Source organism: Mustela nigripes, chromosome 10 (assembly GCF_022355385.1).
Source record: "Mustela nigripes isolate SB6536 chromosome 10, MUSNIG.SB6536, whole genome shotgun sequence".
Classification (NCBI taxonomy): Eukaryota; Metazoa; Chordata; class Mammalia; order Carnivora; family Mustelidae; genus Mustela; species Mustela nigripes.
The window spans coordinates 37653325-37674145 of NC_081566.1; positions in this window are offsets into that span (position 1 = coordinate 37653325).

A 20821-nucleotide genomic window follows, 5' to 3' on the forward strand; every position below is an offset into this window, starting at 1 on the left:
GGGGTGGCTCAGTGGGTTAAGCCTCTGCCTTCAGCTCAGGTCATGATCTCAGGGTCCTGGGGTCAACCCCCACATCAAGCTCTCTGCTCAGCAGGGAGCCTGCTTCCCCCCACCTCTCTCTGCCTGCCTCTCTGCCTACTTGTGATCTCTGTCAAATAAATAAACAAAATCTTTAAAAAAAAAAAATGCTCAGGGTGCCTGAGTGGCTCAGGCATTAAGCGTCTGCCTTTGGCTCAGGGTCCTGGGATTGAGCCCCACATCCGGCTCACTGCTCTGTGGAAGCCTGCTTCTCCCTCTACCACTCCCCGTGCTTGTGTTCCCTCTCTCTGTGTGTCCTCCTCTGTCAAATAAATAAATAAAATCTAAAAAAAAAAAAAAAAAGAAAGAAAGAAAGAAAGAAAAGAAAATATGTGCATAAAACTAAATAATCAATATTTCATATAGAATATTAATGATAATAACAAATTATGATATATAAAAATCAGGAAGGAACTAAAATAAAGAGAGTAAGTGAAAATAAAATAAGTCAGTCTAAATTTAAAAGACTCATACTGCATTGAAGAGGAGAAGCATCAAAAAAGACTAACTACATGCAGTTCAAAAGAGATATACATAAAAGATAAGCACACAGAAATTTTTTTCCCATAGTATATGATCAATTTTAAAAATATTTCACACATATTTTTATGCTCAGTTTGGTACAAATTTATCTAATATAGTGTGCATAGTAATTAATATATGTTATTCAGATCCTCTATATTTTGGCTTGTTTTTCCTTCTTTACTTATTCAAAAGAGGGATTAAAATCAGATATTTATCTGAGCAGTTTTGTCAGTTTTCAATTTACATGTTGTGAGGCTATGCTACAAGGCAAATATACATTAGTCATGGTTGTATCTTCTTGCTCCAAGAACAGTGTAACTGTCTCACACATCTTTATTTGCTCTTTAAAATATCTTTATCTGGAATTCCATTTTCTCAGGTATTAACATCACCACCTAGCTTTCTTTTATATCCTGTATGCTTAGTGTACTTTTTCTTTTCCTAATGTTGTATTGAACTTTTTGTGCTTTTTGTAGTCTCTTACCAGACATAATTATTATTCAAAATGAAAGTCTGAATCACCATTATTTTAATCTTCACCCTTCTACAATATATATTATGAGCTCTGTGGCACGGGTGCTCATTTTTGGCCTCTTTTCCCCCAAAATTTCTATCTACTGTATTTGTCTTCTGTTTTTATTTCAATTTATAACTTTTAGATTGTTTTTTTAATCACTTTATTGATATGATTGATAAACAAAACTGTACATATTTAATGTATACAACCTAATAAGTTTGAAGTATACACCTGTGAAACACAATATGTGCCATAAGAATATTGATAACCTCAAAACCTTCCTCTTGTCCTCTTCATTTTTTGTGTTAATATGAGCTCTACCTCCCTAACAAATTTTTAAAGTTACAATATTACTAACTATAGGCACTGTGCTTTTAGAACTTCTTACAAAAAACGTTTCCAGAATGAGTGTTCATATGACAAAACAAACTGAGTCTTTGTATAATATCCTCACATCAAATGGAAATTTGGTTAGATATAAAATTATAGGCACAATATGGGTTTTTTTTCCCTTTCTTTCATTGCTTTAAAATACTCCTGTTTCTTTTTGCTTTCAACATAGTTGAGAAATCTAAAGCTAATGTTATCCTTGGCCCTTTGTTCATAATCAGGTCTTTCTCTTTGAACTCAACAGAAGATTCTCCGTGTAATTAATGTTTTAAAATGTCATTATAGGGGCACCTGGGTGGCTCAATTGGTTAGCATCTGCCTCTTGGTTTCAGCTCAAGTAGTGACCTCAGGGTTGGGAGACTGAGCCCCGTGTTTCGCTTCGTGCTCAACAGAAACCTGCTTAAGATTCTCTCTCGGGACTCTTAACTATAGGAAATAAACTGAGGGTTGCTGGAGGGGAGATGGGGGGGAGGATGGGGTAAATGGGTGATGGGCATTAAGGAGGGCACATGATGCGATAAGCACTGGGTATCACATGTAACTGATGAAGCACTGAATTCTACCTCAGAAACTAATGATGTACTATATGTTGGCTGATTGAATTTAAATTAAAAAAAAAAAAAAAGACTCTCTCTCCCTCTCCTTCTGTCCCCCCCAAAAAAGAATAGAGAAATCTTAAATTTTTTTTCATTATAATGTAGGTAAGTTTGTATTTTTCCTTATTGACCTTTTTGATACTTTATAATCTCTGAAGCCAGAAGTCATTCATCTTTTTTCTTTGTGAACTTTTAAATCGAAGCATAACATATATAATATAAAGTATGCAAATTTTAAGTGTATAGATCAATAAAGTCTCTCTGCATAGTAAATATACCCATGTAAACACCACCCAAATCAAGATATAGAACATCCCCAATAGTCCAGAAGATTAACGATTTCTTAACTTCTATCACTAAATATTGCCTGATGTTTATATAAAAAGGAATCATATAATTTATATCTTTTGTTGCTGACTTTACTCACTAAACACCATATTATGTCTGAGGGATTCATTCATATTGTGAATCCAACAGTAGCCCATTATTATCACTATATTTAGTGCTCTATTGCATGAATATACCAAAATTCATTATAATTTCTTCTTTTAATGGACATTTGGATGGTTTCCAGTTTTGCATGATTATGAGTACCACTATATAAGCATTTAGTAGATATTGTCAGACAATTTACTAAAATGGCTACGTACAGTTATACTCCCACAACCATACAAAGAATTCAACTGTAGCAATATTTTTATTTCTACTCATTCTAGAGGGTAAATACAGAGATATGTATTGTTATTTCCCAGTATTTTTCTTATGTTTGAAAGACTTCATAATTCTAAAAATACGTAAAAATACAAAAATTAAAAGTAATTTCAGGGAGATATTCAATAAAAGAGAGAAGGATTATTTTATTCTTGCCCCTCCTTCCTCCTCGTGGGCAGTAGATGGATAGATGTTAGGGGGATAGAGATACTGACTAGTGGGACTTGGGATTCTTTAACATAGTAAGAGTCAGGGAATACACGAAAAGAACCCAATTTTGACAGATTTTTCTTGTAGATACTTAATCAATTTTAAAATTTTCTTGTAGATACTTAATCCACAAGATCTAGGGCACATCTTTCAGCATCCCACCTGTATTTCAAAGCCCTGAATCTCCAGCAGAAGACCTAGGAGAAAAATCCAAAGGTTTCTTGGAGCAGTGATAAAACAAAGGGTTTTAAAGACTCTTGAAAGAAAATAAGATGGAAAGAAACTGAAATAGGGTGCCTTTTTTTTTAATTTAAAGATTTTTTTATTTATTTGTCACAGAGAGATATCACAAGTAGGCAGAGAGGCAGGCAGAGAGAGAGGAGGAAGCAGGCTCCCCGCTGAGTGGAGAACCTGATGCGGGGCCGATCCCAGGACCCTGAGATCATGACCTGAGCTGAAGGCAGAGGCTTAACCCACTGAGCCACCTAGGCGCCCCAATAGGGTGCCTTTTAACCCACTCAATGGGAGGCCATCTGGGACTGCCCAAGAAGCTAATTTATGGTAAGTATGGTAAGGAGTTGAATAAATTAAATCACATTCTAAATCCACATGCCCCTGTAGACGAGTGGAAGGACCAGGTTTGCCTTGCAACTGAAGTAAAACAGTTCTGTGTATGGTAGCCTCACTTACAGTAAGCTTGTTTACAGTGGACTCTACATTCTTCTAAGAGCAAAGTCAAATGGCTGTACCTGAGTCAGCATTTCTGGGGGTGAACCCTGGGAATTTTGTTCCATAAACAAGATTCCTTAGCAATGCTAGGATGCAGCCAAGTTTTGGAACCACTAATATGTAATCTTTTCTACTACTGAGTTGGCTCATGGGTTTCAATAATCAATAGTCACTAAACCATGGATATTTCTGGCTCTATATTTGAAGAAAAGTTCATTCAGGGAATAATGATTCATTTGAACCTGTGGCAAGAAGTGATTTTTATCTTATCTACAATGAGAGTGCTCTGTGTATGCTACCCCAGCTTTACCATAATGAACTGACCCAAGGGGGACCTGCCCACTAGAAGACAGCACTTCTAAGACCCTTCAACCCTTCCAGACCACAAGGCTTAGTTGTTAATCAGAAAAACTGCATTATGGTGATACATCTTTTCAGTGCAGTTTTAACCTCTGTTGTCCACTTTTATGAAACATAATACTTACTGGAAGCTGAACAGAAAATTGAAAACAAAAATTGACTCCAAAAATGGAATAGTTGATTTATAAAATTAGGTACACATTACTTAATATTTCAGAGCATTCACTGTAGATCATAAATATTTCCATTCAGTTCCAAAGGTAAGCATTTTTACCCCATGCATTCGTTATTCTTTTTGTTAGGAAATCACTCTTTGTGATGAAATTACTTTTTTTTTCTTAAATCAACCCATAATCTCCCTCTCTCTCCCAAACTAGATTTTTTATCTTTTCTGTTTTTCTAAGGATTTAGAAACTACTTTTATTTTTCAAGACATCAGGTTTAGATGTAAATAGCATTAGATGCAAGTCTTCTCTATACCAGATACTGTATCAGATACTTAATACTTTAACATACGGCAAAGGATTTGCGCTTATCAAAAACTAGGTATGGCAAGGGTCATAATCCCTGTGTTGTGCATGAGAAAACCAAGGCTCTGTAAGTTTACATCATGTGCCCCAAACTCACACAGCTAGTGTGTGAATAAGTCAAGATCCCTGGGCAGGCATTAAGATGTTATATTTCTTGCTCTTTCCATAAAATGAGTGGTTTTCAAACTGTGTTCTCTGGAACCTTAGTATTCCAAAGACATGTTTCAGAAGTTCTGCAAACATTAGGTACAAATTTCATTTTTAAGTGTTATAAATCAAACTCTGACATGCTGAAAACCACTGTCTATTGGCTGTACAGTTAGATCCATTCATTTTTGCATCCTCCTTAAAATAAATGTTCTCCTACCATCTCTATGCATACATTTAAAATTTTATAAATCTGTTGATGATTAGAAAGATGTTTTTTTTTTTCCTGTTCTGATCTTTTGTTGGATTTAGAATTCAGCATACTCGTGCTTCATAAATTTCACATATAGGACACATGTGTTACATGTACTCAATTATATGCCAAACAGAGCTGAAGAACATTTGCTGGATACATTGCCTATCAGGATATGTAGTCTATTGGGAAGCAAGAAGTCAGTACAGAGAAAATCTGGTAGTAACCATAGAATATTACAATTAACAGAGGTAGTTATTATACATTTTGTATTCTGAACATTTGTTTTATTAAAGGAATTTAATCAGTTGTTCGATATTAGTAAATCTTTTTGAGAAGTCTTACTCTTTTAATATAGAAAATATTCTACATGCTTTTCAACCATCCAGAGATTATAAAGTGAGCTGTTTAAATACTTGTTATTCTTTGCAACCACTTCTCTGTATTATTCATGGTTTTCTTGATACAGTTTAACTAAAACAAAACACAGAAATCAATAAGTTGGTGACACTGATGACAGAGTGCTACTGTCATCTTTAGCTGCTAAATTCAATCTGTGTGCTCACCAAAAAACTCATTATTTGATTCTTATGAAATAAATGTTATCAATTTCAACTTCTAAAGAGACATTTGTCCAAAAGAAATAGCATCGTTATCTGTTCTATATACTGGGGTTTCAATTAAAGTTTTCCTTTAAAAAAGAATCCTGCTGCTTTGAAAATTTAAAGATCAGTCTACTACACTAAGCTGCCATTTGCCGAATAAAATAGTATCCTGCCATGAAAGGAAAAAAAAGAAAGAAAATTAATTGAATAAACAGACCACTTAATAAATTTCCATTGTAACCAACTAAAGTAAAAATACATTTTACTGTGTTCCATTATTCTCCACTGCAATATTTTTTTTAATTTTAAGATTTTATATATTTATTTTACAGAGGGACAGAGAAAGAGGGAACATAAGCAGGAGGAGTGGGAGAGGGAGAAGCAGGCTTCCCTGCTGAGCAGGGAGCCTGCTGTGCCACTCAATCCCTCAACCCTGGGATCATGACCTGAGCCAAGGCAGATGCCTAACGACTGAGCCACTCAGATGCCCCTCTCCAATTGCAGTCCTAACAGAAATATCATTACATTCTCAAAGGACATTTCATCTACAGCATTCTTCAGAGAAAGAAGAATTTCATTAAAATGGGGATTAAGTTATAAAATTGGGTCACTTTAACAGACATAACATTGTATATTTCATTGTTCACTTACATTATTTATAGTAAAATACGAAGAAGCTTCTATAATTATCTTTACTGATGTATTCAAGAACAATGTAGTCAATATCACTAATATCTAGAATATTATTTAGAATTAGCTTCTTCCTATATTAAAATATCATGGTATATTGTGTTTTTACTTAATAAATAACACAAAATCTACTCTTCTTTCTCAAATCTCAATCTTTCCACACTGTTTCTTTATCGGTCAAATACATACCATAGCTCCTCTAGAACCAGCCTCTACACTTGTACCCACATCCCATCCCTCCCACCACATTTAAGGATATCACTAGAACAATTCTCAATACCCTAATCTATGGTATCAATTCTTGTTCTCTGCTGGATCTTTCTCATCAGGATAAAAACATCCTTTTTAAATTTTTCCCATATTTACAAGAAATCTTCTCTAACTTCCAACTTTCCCCACTAGCTGCCACATTGCATTTTTTTTCTCCTCTTTATAGTAAAACTCCTTGAAAGAGTGGTCTTTCTATCCTATCTCCAATTTCTCACCTCCATCTTAAATCCCCTCCATTCAGCTTTGTATCACTTTTATTCCTACCATTCTTATCAAGGTCACCAATCACCTCCACTTGTCAATACCCAATTGTCAACTCTTGGCCCTTATTTATTGTACTTAACAGTGGAAACAGCTGATGATCCCTCGCTTCTATACTTGGTTTCCAGGACATCACAGTTCCCCAGATTTCTCCTCTCTCAACACTCATTCCTTCTCGGTGTCCTTTGTTATTTCTTCCTCCTTGCCCTTTCTTACCATGTAATACTGGAGTGCCACAGAGATTTCTATTTTGTCTTTTCTTGTTTTTAATAATAACTTTCTTAAAAATCCCATTCAGATATGACCTTAAATACCATGTATGTGTCAATAACTACCAAATTCATATCTCCAGGTACAACCCTTTCTCAAACACCAGATTTAATTAGACAATTGCCTACCTGAAATCTCCATTTGTTTGTTCAATAAACAGATTAGTTCAACCACCAAACCTATACTTCTCACCATTTACACTGATGGGAACTCCAACTTTTTCAGTTGATACTGTTGAAGTCCAACAGTCATTCTTGTTCCCTCTATTTCTCACATTCTACATCCAGTTTTCAAGAAATTTTGTCTTAGCCTTCAAAATATATGCAAAATCCAGTCCCTTCTCACTACTTCTTTTTTTTTTAATTTTTTATTTTTTTACACATATATTTTTATCCCCAGGGGTACAGGTCTGTGAAGTGTGTAAACCTGGTGATTCACAGACCTTCTCACTACTTCTAATACTACCTCCCTGACCCTCCCTGACAGATTACCATCATCTGTCTCCCAAATTATTTCAATAGACTCCTGATAGTTCTCCCTGCTTCTATCCTACACCATTACCACCCCTAATAGTAGAAGAGCCAGATGGTAACATTAAAAGGTTAGTCACATTATGTCATTCCTAGGTTACCAGGCCCTATGTGTTCTGGTTCCCTAACCCATTTACCTCCCCTACCATTTTCCTTCATTCACTCTACTTCAGCCACACTGAACTTTCTGCTGTTCTTCTAAAGGCCAGGCACATTCCTACCTTAGAACTTTTGCACCAGTTGTCCTCTTCTTCTGAAATGTTCTTCCTCAGCTATCACCAACTTCAAGTCTTTACCCAAGTATCACCTTATTGAGGCCTTTCCTTAACTACTCTATTGAAACTTGCCACCTGTACCCTTCCCTGATATTTTTCTTATCAATTTACTTAACTCTATTTTTCTTCTTTTTCATCTTTTAATATCATCTATAAATGTTGAGAATTAATTATTAGGTTTATTATGCAGAGTCTCTATCCCCTCTCTAGAATATAAGCTCCATGAAGACAGGGACCTTCATCTGGTTTGTTTAGTAATGGAAGATAGGCAGCTAAAACTGTGCCTGAGCCATAACAGGTGTTCAGTAAATGCATGCTAACAAAATGGACTCCATTCACAATGGACTCAACAACACAATCCTTGATGAATTGAAAAAAAAAATGGCAAAAATCAACTATTAGGACTTCATCAAGATAAAAAGCCTCTGCACAGCAAAGAAAATGATCAACTAAACTAAAAGGCAGCCTAAGAAATGGGAGAAGATAGTTGCAAATGATATATCTGGTAAAGGGTTAGTATCCAAAATCTACAAAGAATTTATCAAACTTAACACCCAAAACCCAAATAATCCAGTTAAGAAATGGGCAGAAGACATGACTAGATGCTTTTCCAAAAAGACACTCAGATGGCTAACAGAACATGAAAAGGTGCTCAGTATCACTCATCATGAGGGAAATAGAAATCAAAACCACAATGAGATACCATCTCACACCTGTCAGAATGGCTAAAATTAACAACACAAGAAACAACAGCTGTTGACAAGGATGTGGAGAAAGGGGAATCCTCTCTTGCACTATTGGTGGGAAAGCAAACTGGTGGAGCCACTCTGGAGAACAGTACGAAGATTGCTCAAAATGTTAAAAATAGAACTACCATTTGATCCAGTAGTTGTACTACTAGATATTTACCTAAAGGGTACAAAAATACAGACTCAAAGGGGGACATGAACCACAATGTTTACAACAGCCTTATCAAAAATAGCCAAAGTAAAGACAGAGCCCAAATGTCCACTGACTAAAGAATGAATAAGGAAGATGCAGTTTACATGCACAATCCAGTATTGCTCAGCCATCTAAAAGAATGAAATCTTGCCATTTGCAATGACGTGGATGGAGCCAAAGTGTATTATGCTAAATGAAATAAGTCAGTGAGAGAAAGATAAGTGCCATATAATCTCACTTATATGCAGAAAGAAAGAAAACAGATGGGAAGGAGGAAAAGAAAAAAAGGAAAGAGGAAAATAAGCCATAAGAGTCTCTTAATGATAAAGAATGATAGAGAACTGGGGGATGATGGAGGGATGTGGGTGGGTGGGTGATGGGCTAGATGGTGACAGATATTAAGGATGTTACTTGTTATGATGATCACTGAGTATTGTGTGTAAGTGATAAATCACTGAATTCTATTCCAGAAATGGATATTGCACCGTATGGTAACTACCTAAAATTTAAAGAAAACAAAAGAAAGATAAAACTATGGGAATCATCATTAAATCGCAGCAAACAATCCATTATATCTATACAGTTTAAATCAGTGGTTTTCAACCCAGAGTGATTTTGTCCCCTCACCACCACCATCCATGGAAGATCTGAAATGTCTGAGACATTTTGGGTTGTCATACCTTGGAAGCTGCTACTGATATCCAGTGACTAGAGGTCAGGGATACTGCTAAACTTTCTACAAATGTACAGAAAAGGCCCCACAACAAAGAGTCATCTGGCCCAAAATGTCAAGAATATTGAGAGTGAGAAACCCTGGTTTACACTGAGATTTTACGAGCTCCTAAAAGACAGAACAGGATATTCAGGAACTCAATATTGTAGAACTACCATGCTGAGGTATTTTATTGTGCCCAAAGTTTTAGTTCAGTGAATCCTTTCTTATGTTCTTAGTATGTAATAGGACCACAGGCCATTCAGTCCTGCTATTTATAGGGCAAACTGCATTCCCAGAGATTTAACAATGTTTCAGTACTTGCACAGCCAGTTAATAGTAAATCATGGTCATGCTTTTAAATCCAAAAACAAAACAAAAAATAAATAAATAATAAATAAAATAAAATAAACCAAAAAATTTAAAGATCTAAAAACAAAATAAATATAAGAAAAGAATGCTAATAAACAACATGCCCTAGAGCTGGTATGCTTTGTGTGCAGGAATTTTTTTAATGACCTCTTTTCTACAAACTGATCCTAGACCATAAAACTTTTCAACATGCCTGCTGGTGGTTTTAAGAGAACGGAAGAAAACAAAATGAAACAAAGCAAAAAACTCAAAAAACAGACATGGCCCCAGTCAATACAACAATGAGCAAAGAAAATTAGCAATGAAGTAGCTGCAGAAAAACATAAAACCCCCTTTTGTCTCTATCAACTACCCCTCCCCCAGCTCCTCACCAAGGAAAAGATATTTACATTGAATCCACTAATTGTCTGTTATAGGGAAAGAATATTCAACATTTACAATAAAGTGTTAACCTAATGTATTATTGGATTATAAGCAGTGGCATACTGAAACTGGCTCACACAGCTAGTAAAAGCTGAGTGTGCACATCTCTTCCCAAGGTTGCAATAGCTTGAAATCAGCCTTTGCAACCGTATTTACACCATGGAAATTGGCAAATTCAACAAATCAGCCCCTTCCCCATTGCTAAATGTTAAATATTTAAGAGCATATCACTAATTACACCTAATATGGTATCAGTGGGTTTGCTGGATCTTTAATTCCGCAAATTATTTTGCAAGGAAGTCTCTTTAGTTCTGAAGGTCACATAACAAGCTGGGGAATCCCTACTTGAGTAAGCCAGTTTGGATTTTAAAGTTATATAGGCCACAATTTGAATATCAGTCTTGGATAAATTATCTACTTTCTCTTAATCCTATTCTCATTTATGAGATGTGGATATTAATACATAGAGGATTCCCCTGTGAACATGAAATAAAATGCCTACATGAAGTTCTAAGTTCAGGGGCTGGCAAGTAACAAATAGATGTTCAACTAAATGCCTAAGCCCTTTTCAAGTGCTTGTCCAAAGATAGAAAGTATTGCTGGGGTTTGAGGCATGCCCATGGCCAACATCATTCATTTCCTCCTCTGACTTTCTCTCCATCAGTAATTGTAAAGGAAAAATAATAATAATAATAATTGTAAAGGATGTGGGAGACAAAAGGAGAAATATTTTTAAATTAATTATTAATTATAGTTAATAAAAATATACTTAAATATGATTTGGGGAAATTTTTCAGAGTATTAGTGGATCTGGCACTTAAACCAAGATTCAAGTGATTCATCTGAACTGTAAATGTTCCTGGTGACTTAATTTGCAGGGCCCAATGAAAATAGGGTGCTAATTTGTTTAAATGTATTAAGAATTTCAAGACAGTGACAAAGTAGCATTGGAGTAAGCATGGGGCCTTTCAGGGTGCAGGGCCCTACATGACACACTGGTCACCCACCCAGGAAGCCAGCCTTGGTGACTTCTTACTAGATCCTTCCTTCACTGCCTTCTCCCCTTCCATCACTGTCCACATACACATACATTCAGATTCCCTTTCTGATGTCTGATAATGTTCTTGCCAGCTTTTAGCAGCACAGAAAGCTTGATACAGATACCAGCAGGGGGTAAAGGGGCCATTTATTTCTGGTTTGTGTCCTTTCCTCTCAGATGTTCCTTTCTTAATGTTCCCTTACAGACAATGGTCCAATCCAAGTTCATCCCATCTACTCAATAATATTTTGACCTATGGGGGTTATTATTTTTAAAGTATTTGACTTGTATATGGTTTGTAAAGCCAGTGGTATTTTTTAAACACATCCTTACTTTTTTTTTTTAATTCATTACTTCAGGAAAAAAATGTAAGCTCTGAAGACAAACTGAGGCTTTGTCAATTATTGGCTGGTCACAATAATTACAAATTATATTTAAATTATACATAATTTAAAACTACTAAGAATTTTAAGACAATGGCAGCAAGCACTGGATCCATTAGACCAGAGAAAAATTATATGAACTATCTGACAATCAGTTCTGTCATTTGTAACAGCTATGAAAGTTTAGTACATAAAGTTTTAAAAAGTGCTTGGCACCTGTTTTCCAAAATCACCTATCACATTATAGGTGTATCATTACACTGCTACAACTTAATATAGTTTCCAGTATTCTAGTTTAGGATCCTACTGACTGAAAATAATGAAACAATAAATGACACAGCGTGACATCCTTAGCAGATTTGGAAATGCCGAAATGCATTTGTCTATGAAACTATAGCTGTTCCTTACAGAGTCAAAGACAACTGCACTATGTAAGTACCAAACATCTATAACCAAGGTAACTAAAATTAGGAAAGATATAAAAGGACAAGCACATCATTTATTTAATTGGACAAACTGCTGCACCTTTCTTCCTTATTTTCTTCTTCATCTATGTAAGTAAGAAGATGGAACTGAGAAACATAAAGACTTTACATTTGTTTAATAAAAGAGCCATACTGAAGAGGGAGAGGTCTTAGAGAACTTATCCCTTCAGTAGTCTCTCAGTAGTTACCAGGTTCCAGGTCCTGGTTCTCAGCTTTTCAGATTCAGAAACTATCTTTTATTATTATATCCAACCAGTTAAACTCAGAGAGATTTATTTAGGCAAATGGAAGTTTCAGGACTGTGTTTTATGAACCAAAGTGCCAGGGGTGTTTGGGGGGCTCAGTCAGTTAAGCTGCTGCTTTCAGCTCTGGTCATGATCCCAGGGCCCTGAGATCGATCCCTGCATCAGGCTCCCTGGTCAGTAGAGAGCCTGCTTCTCCCTCTCCCTCTGCCTACCGCTCTGCCTACTTGTGCTCTCTATTTTTCTGTCAAATAAATAAATAAAATCTTAAAAAATAAAAATAAGATGCCAGATAAGTTACAATAATTCACAGTCTTTTGTCACTTGCCCCGGGTGCTCCTTCTTGGTGGATCAATTCACTTCAGAGACTAAATTACAGATCAGAAGTTTACTTGAAAAGCCCAGATTCAGAATATAGGAATTATATATGAATTGGATTGCTTCTCTTCACCCTGGGGTATTTTGGCCCCTGTAGTCAATATGAGCCATTCAGAACTAGAAGGACATCTCTACTGTACTCACTACTGACTATCCCATGCTTCCCTCCTTTTTCATTTGATCTCTATTTAGAGTGTTTCCCTTTTATCACTTTATCCCTTCATCAGACACTTACATTTTGACGCAATTAAGTTGCTTCTTTACTGACATCTCAGTCATGGAACTATACTCTGGGCACACTGATTGACCTGGGCATCCTAATCCACAAATTTACAGATCCTCTTTTAGGAAAGAAGAACTTCATAGATATCTACTGTACATAGTATAGTAGAACACTTGCTTTGGGGCCAGACACCCCTGTGTGAATTTATAAGTTAATTTACTTATTAATTTATTAAAGATTTTATTTATTTGACAGAGAGGGACACAGCAAGAGAGAAAACAGAAGCAAGAGGAGTGGGAGAGGGAGGAAAAAGGCTTCCCGCTGAGCAGGAAGCCTGACGTGGGACTCGATTCCAGGACCCTGGGATCATGACCTGAGCCAAAGGCAGATACTTAACAACTGACCCACACAGGCACCCCATATAAATAAATTTAGACAAGTTAATTAAACTCTCAAAGCCTCAAAATCCTTATCTGTAAAATATGAATAATGATACCTACTTTTGGGGTTTTTCAAAAGGATAATGAAATAATGTTTATGAAGTACAGAGTTTATCCTAAAGTAAGGACTCAACATAGAACAGATACAGTCATCAATACTTTCAAACATTTTACATTTTATTCCTACAAACATCAGTCTTCCAAGATGGCCTTTTATATTCTTTTGTCTAAAAAATGGGAAAACACCTAGACAACCCTTTATGTCTTGACTGCACATTTTGACATTAACTTTGTGTAAGTTAACACGTCTACAAAGGCAAAGGCAGGTGAATTTCAAAGGCAATATATGCCTCATAAACTTGAATGCAATGGATTAAATTAAAAAACTAGTAACTATAGCTTTTTGTCTTGCCGGTTATAATGACAGAGCATTGTGCTATTTTCTTACACCACAAATGTTACTCGATTGAACCCATCAGTTCATAAAAACAAATTTGGCATCCCCTTGTCATGTTTAATATAAATCAACTGTACCATGAAATTCTGTTTTGTTTAAGTTCATGATAGTTACCAATGTGGACCATGCAAACTTTGGCCTCTAAACTCCAAGACCATTTTTCATTATACTTCTTTGTTAGAAGGATCTGTTTGTATATAATTAAATATGGCTTTCTTAAACCTTTACAGTTGGTAGCTTAATGTATTTTTGTTTTATTTTGAGTACAAAGGCTATATTATGCTTTTGTTGGCATCAATGCTAGTTAGTGTGCCAGCTACAGAATTTTGTTCTCTGCAATATGTCAGAATTTGAGTGCCTTGGGCTCAACAGGTGGTGTTAGATAAGGGTCTGGCAAATCAAATAGGTAATGTGGTTATTTCTTTTGTCAAATTATAATTAAAAACAGTCTGTGTAAAATGAGACTTACATTCTCCTGTTTTAAAAAGGGCTCAACATCCAGTACAAATTATTTTCTATAACAAAGACCCATTAGTGAGGAAGCATGTTGCCTGCATAAATGTACAACACCTCCTTATGGGCAGCCTCAATGCTCTATGTAAAGTTGACTTTGTAAACCTGAAGTGTAAACAGTGCTACATCCAGGTTGGGACTTTTCCACCCTTCTGTAATTCAGGAGTATGTACTTAAGACTGTGCCAAAACTTTAACAGGAAATTGAAACATTGTTATCCAGTACCTTACAGAATATGAAGAAACTCTAAATATTTTACTTAAAATCACTGCTTCAAACAAGTTCCTTTTTATGCTATGGTATCCTTGTCCCTGACTGCATAAGAAGGCCAGCGCCTCCATGATCAAGAAGCTGCAAAGACCCTCAGACCCAGGGTTAGGATTCCCCCCCTATAGTTCAATGTCCAACCCTGCCAGAGAACAGGGAAATGCCCATGGTGTGATGAGGCGATGGGGACTTACACATTTGACTATGCCTCTGAAAGCTCCCCCCGATGAATGATGCTTCTGCAAGACAAGCAGACTTGCTCTTGGCCCATGGCTCTTATGTGCTCAACATCATTCCAAAACAAACAAACCAGATGGTGGCCACATGCCACCTCTGTTCCCAAGAAGAAGCCACCATCGTCTCCCTGCAAGCCAGAGTACGTTTAACATTCTGGTTTAAATTTTATTGTGCTATAAAATCAAGACATGCTAGAAAAAGAGCTTATTATACAGTTCTTTTATGTAACAAAATTTAATTCAATAATAATAATTCATTCATCTGTGCCCATATAGCTGATTATCTGAAGAAAAATCAAAGCAAATCAAAAATATTCACCTAAACTTCTTATCTCTGTGCTAATGATACGTAGAGACACCTGAATATTTGGTGTCAAATAGACATGACAGGCAGATTGACTGAAACTTTTTCAGGAGGTGGGTTAGACTCCAATAAGGAGCATCTGATTTTTCTCCTTTTCCACTGAATTTTCCTTTATGCTCCTTAGTTAGATATACTATTTAAATAGATTTTTATTTTCTCTGAGCAGATAAGTTTTGTAATGTCTTCATAGAAATTCATGAATTATTGCATATAAATATTCTTTAATTCTAAGATGAAGATATATAGTTTTGACAGACTAAACAGGATCTATGTTGTGTCAGTATTTGACTTTATTTACAAAAGAGTATGTCTATACTTGGCTACAGCTAAACAGCAAATCAGGTTTCCAGACTGAAAGTCAAAGATGATTAAATTTAACCCAAATTCGGAGTTGCAGGTTAAACAAATTGAGTGTATATCACACATTACACGTCAGATCATGCTTCTGGTCTGACACCACTGTTAGCAAGCTGGGCAAATGAGAACAGAGTTCTCAGTTTGTTTGCAGTTCTTATTTCTATAAAAATGAGAGTCTGAACCAGAACTAGAGGTTTCTAAGTGTTTGAAAGCAGCACCTCTCCTTTTTTGAGGGGAGAGAAAAATAACAAAACATAAATCATAAGCCTAATACAGCAAAATGGGCAGTGTCCCCCACCTTTTCACTTCTCCTACTCAGGCCCCTAATTCCACCCCCAGGCTCTGGGAAATGCATTACATAATATCATGCCTTTTATAAAACCTTACAAAGTATACCACCACAGCTTATTTGCCTCTCAGTTCTCTGAAATAAGGAGAACAGGTTTCATTATTCCTGCTTTGGAAATGATAAAGTTAAACACTATAGAGATCAAGGTGAACTCCAAATCTATAGAGAACAGTGGTTACAACTAAGATTAGAAACCAGAATCTCCTGGATTGTTTCCCACTTAAAATCCCTTTCTATATAGCACACTGTCATAGGTCTTGGTGCTTTATATTTTTGCAAGGTTCAAATAAGCCCCTGAAATTCTGACCATAAGAATGAAGATGAAACTCTGTGGAAGCTTAGAAAGAACCAACAAATAACCATATTCAATAGGCTGAAAGAACCCCTTATTATTTAATGCCATACCAAAAAAAAAGAAAAAAAGTTGCTAGGATTAATGACTTTCATTATCCTCATAAGGTTTTAATCCAAGACTTGAAATTTCACTACTTCATACTAAAGGTACATAACACTGTATTAATAACCCTACTCCATTAATGAGTCCAATGAGCTAAAAATCTTTCCCCACTTTCTCAGCTACTGGGGTAATATCAAAGAGAAACATCTATATTGTAAAGATGTTGATTCTCTCCAAAGTCCTTTATAAATAATATAAATCCAGTTAAAATTCTGACAGGAGGTCTTTTAAACTTAATAAAATTATGTTAAAGTTTAACGGGAAAAATGTGTGAAAGGTACAAAACTTTGGGAGGAAAAGGGAATTTTAGTCTGGAGTGTTAAACATATTGTAAACATGCACTAAATTAAAACAATGGAATACTGGTTCAGGAGCTGGGCAGATGAAAACAAAGGCATAGAAAGCTCAAAATAGACTAAAGCAGCAGTTCTTAAAATGCGATCCAAGGACCAGTGGGGGTTCTTGAGACCCTCTGAGAGGTCTGCAAGGTCCTGTCTTTCCAACTACATATCTATTTAAGACCAGGTTTTTTTTTTCCATATTCTTCAAGGAAAATAAGACATCACAGCAGATTGACCTAAAAACCAGATATGAGAATCCAACTGTCTTCCATGACGCTAGACATCAAGAGATCTGCAAAATGGTGAAACAATACCATTTTTTTTCTCACTACTATTTTTGGGTAGGAAAACAGTTATTTTTCATAAAAAATGTTATTTATATTAATATGTAATAGATTTATTATTATTCTTAATGAATTAATAAATATTTTAAGTAGTTCTTGGTTTTAATTTCTAATATAATAAATATCTATGGATATAACCCACATAAACAAAAGTTCTTTGAGATCCCTAAATAATGGTATGAGGGAAAAACAGCAGCAGCCAAAAACTCTAAGAACCAATGGCCCAAATAATACATCAAAGCTTAATACGTGACAAAAGCAACATTTCAAACTAATGGGAAAAGAATATTTACTCTTGTTGAAACAAGAAGCCAATTATTTGGGAGAAATGTGTGTCTGTGATTAACAGAGCCAAAACAGCTTTCTGATTCTCCTCAATGTGAGGCGCTCTCGCAACTCCTGGCTGAATGGAAGGTGGACAGTTATTACACAAACATCTGTCCCCATTATGCATGTCAAATGGATGCAATTCCCATCTTCCATTTCAGTAACTATCAAATTATAACACATACTACTGTAGCCCACAAAATTTGGTGTTTACAAAACTTTCTTAATTCTCAGCTCTTTGTGTCATCCTCTATTGGCTGATGAAAAATTTAACCTCAGTCAGAATTCGAAATCCTTCTCTGCTCCCAGAGTTGTGACCATATGCTCCATATTCCTCAGGGCCAAAGTCTCATCCTTTCACACTGGGTACCATGGAGATAACCATTCCTCGTCTGCAAGTTCCCATCAGGTCACTGCCTTTAGACCACACTGTGAGCTGAGAACCACTGGCCATTCTGTTTGATGTCCAGCTACCTTCCCAGGGTGCTGCTAGTGCAGCTTACCAGGACCCACACATCTATGAGACCCTCCTGCCTAACCCACCCCAAACATAGTAACCATCATTTTATTTCCTGTATTTAATGTTTTGGCATCCTTTTCTAGGCCATACTCTAACTGCCACCCTTGCTTATGACCTTAGACCCATCTGTGCTCTGTGCCATTCCCTCTTTTATGCAGGGGTGCAGTTCATATTGTACAATAACCAAGCACATTTAATCATCTGTAACTCATTTATACAGCAGTAAGGAACTTCCCCTGTCCTGGTTTCTCACAGTAACTGCACTCAAGACTCAAGGCTATTATTTTTTTTCTTCCGTCCCTCCACCTTGCCTCAACATGTTTCCTTCCCCATGTGCCCTGGGTGGCATGCCATGCTTTCTACCTCTAGGGAGATAAACCTCTTCCTTCATGACAATGACTTCATGAATCCTCTGTCTGCGTGACTTACAGCACCTAAAACAAACAAATCCCATGTACTATCTAAAACACCAGCATGGTTTCTTTTAGTCTTTAAGTGCTTCCTTTGTCTTCACAAGTCTTGGAAGCATCCAAATGCTTCTTGCCATTGACCTTATACTGATGAAGCCAGATCTTGGTAATTGGCTCCTTTGTCATTCCTGAGCCTGAGACGAGTGATCTCATTTCCATCTTTTTTGCCTTCATCTTTGGTTTTGGTGTCTTATCTAAGACCCTGCACCTTTACCAGCTGTAGGCACTGTCTTGGTTTTTCTAGTTCCTCTTCCATATTCTGTGTGTCTTATTACCCAAGAAATAACCTCCCCTATTTCCAGCTGTTCCTATTAGCTGATGTGCTCTTCAAACTTGTCTTAATTCACTCAACTAGAAATTTATTTTTTGGGTACATGTTAAGTCCCAGGCATTGGGTTTATAACAATGAAACAAAGAGACCTAGTCCCTGTTCTGTGGCAAGATCATGAATTCTCAGCTTTGAGCTCCATGATATAATCCTCCCCTGTTGTCAACTTATCTCCCCACCCTGAGATGGCCCCTAATTATTTGCTTGAATTTGATGGGATGGTATAGACATATGTTTGAGATTGATATTCCATGTTTTTCTCCCCATGAAGGTAACTATAGTTTCAAGTCTTGACCTCACTCTGCCTTTCCTACCCTACTGGAGATCACAAAGTTGGCCTATTAGAAGCCTGAAATATGACAGGAAGAGGTGATATTCTATATTTGAGGAGAGTAAGAATGGTTTGGAGTGGGAGCTTTAAAGAATAGAGTGAGAAATTAAGTGGCACTGATAGCTCAAGTGAGATTGGAAAGATGAACATATTATTGATGTACTTTTCAAAAGAGTTTAATTCATCTTGACCTCTTTGTAGCTAACTCAAGTTGGGGATTAGTATTAGGAGGGATGGCAGGGAGAAAAACAAATGAAAAACTAACATTTATTGAACTCCATTTATATTCCACAGTCTTTATTCCCTTAATACATCATCCCAGTGACACAGATATTACTATCCTCATTTCATATAAGAAAAAATAAAAATTAAGTAACTTACCAAGATCACACAGGGAATAACTGGTTGTACTGGGAACAACTTAAATCTACACAGTGCCAAATTTATGCTGTCTTTTTTAGAACACTTTCTACCACTTTAAAATATATGGCTATTTCTACGTAAAATATCACGCTCCCAATTTATATATTTTCACATGTTAGAACGATAATGATATTCAAGCTCCTCAAGCCCAGGGTCTCTCATTCTATAATAAGCATATGAATTACCTGGGAATTTTATTAAAATGCAAATTCTGATTCAATAGGTCCAGAAAGGGAGCAAAGAATCTACCTTTCTAACAAGCCTCTCAGTAATGCCAGTGCCATTGGTCCACAGAACACACTGAGTAGCAACACCCTAGCCTACCCATTTGGATTTTATAGATGAGAAAACTAAAGCTCATATAAGATTAATAGACTCTTTGATACCAAATTTATTAGTGGCAGAGAGAAATAAGACCCAAAAGTCCAATGTTCTTCTTACTGTACTATGCTCTTTATATTACATAAGGCAACATCCAATACATTCACTTGATCTGTTTTTGCATTTGGCAATGAATTTTTTTAAGTAGAAAAATGTTGTGTATTAATGATAAATCTTCTTGCCACATACAGCTCAAAAAGAATAAAAAATGTTAAGTGTAATAAAAAAACATAAAATTCCACTGGCATTTTTCAAAATGCTGGAAAATTTGTATGGAACCAAAAAGACCCTGAATTGCTAAGGAAATGTTGAAAAAGAAAAACAAAACTGGGGCATCACATTGCCTGATTTCAAGTTTTACTACAAAGTTGTGATCACCAAGACAGCATGGTACTGGCACAAAAACAGGCACATAAACCAGTGGAACAGAGCAGAGACCCCAGATATGGACCCTCAACTCTATGATCAAATAATCTTCAACACAGCAGGAAAAAATATACATTGGAAAAAAGACAGTCTCTTCATTAAATGGTGCTGGGAAAACTGGACAGCTATGTGTAGAAGAATGAAACTCGACCATTCTCTTACACCATACACAAAGATAAACTTGAAATGGATAAAAGACCTCAATGTGAGGCAAGAATCTATCAAAATCCTAAAGGAGAACATAGGCAGTAACCTCTTCAACATAGGCCATAGCAACTTCTTTCAATATATGTCTTCAAAGGCAAAGGAAAGAAAAATGAAAGTAAACTATTGGGACTTCATCA